General features: G+C 34.1%; 1 protein-coding gene across 1 annotated transcript in view; it reads left to right on the plus strand.

Moving 5' to 3' along the window:
* LOC119587751 (ubiquitin-conjugating enzyme E2 G2) overlaps positions 1 to 933 on the plus strand; it is a 7,695-nt gene that overhangs the window by 5,811 nt on the left and 951 nt on the right. The gene's annotated exons all lie outside the window — the stretch shown is intronic.

Here is a 933-nt window from a genome sequence, read left to right on the forward strand (position 1 = left end):
AAGTCATCAGATGACTTTCAAAAACCAACTCCAACTGAGCCATCCTAATCTCAGTGCAAGGCATAGACTCCCATTTTGCACTGCATATCTGTGTCTTGTTCCTTGGAATGCTTATCCAGATCCACCCATATTTGATATTACAATCATGAGAGATACATTTTCTGGTGTAGACAACTGCTTTTGTCTCCTTTGGCCAGCCATTTTCACCCACCTCATGCCAGCAGTGCATATTCTATTTTCAGCTTTGTTTATTCAGTGTTCAGTAAATGTATGATTTCACCACAAGAAACACATCTTCTGGGGTAGAAAATCTTGCCTTATCCTTTGGCTACCCATTCTGGCCTATACTCACTTAAACAATCTAAAGCACTGGGGATATTGTCTATTTTTTCATAATTTTCATGCCCTGCTATTGGTTAATCAGGTGATGTATCAGAATTAGAAAAAAAAACACCAGATGTGTAAAGTGGTATTATTTAAACAATGAAGATAGAGCAGTAAGGGTAAACAAAAACTAACAGTTAGGATCTGAGTGCTTTTCTAGTCTTAGTGTGGTTTCTGTTATCAGGAATGACAGTCTCAAGAGGGAAGAATTTCACTTTTTTTTCTTGTAATTTACTACAAACATGTCTTATTTCCTTCTTTTTGTTTTCAGTTTTGTCTTACAGTATCTTTACTGATTATCAGTACGGTATTGATCAAATGTGAAAAATGAATGGTGTTGATCAAATGTGCAAAATTAAATTTTACAATTGTGACCAGACACATTTGTTGAATTTTATTATGAAGTATTTTTAATCTAATTTAAGGGAGGTTTAACAGTTATACTTTCATTTCTGGTGAAAAAGGAATATTCTGTTACTGTCAAACAAATCTATTAATGCCAACACATATATTTATGAACAGGTGATAGGGTATCATGAGAATATGAGT

Source organism: Penaeus monodon, chromosome 23, assembly GCF_015228065.2.
Source record: "Penaeus monodon isolate SGIC_2016 chromosome 23, NSTDA_Pmon_1, whole genome shotgun sequence".
NCBI lineage: Eukaryota > Metazoa > Arthropoda > Malacostraca > Decapoda > Penaeidae > Penaeus > Penaeus monodon.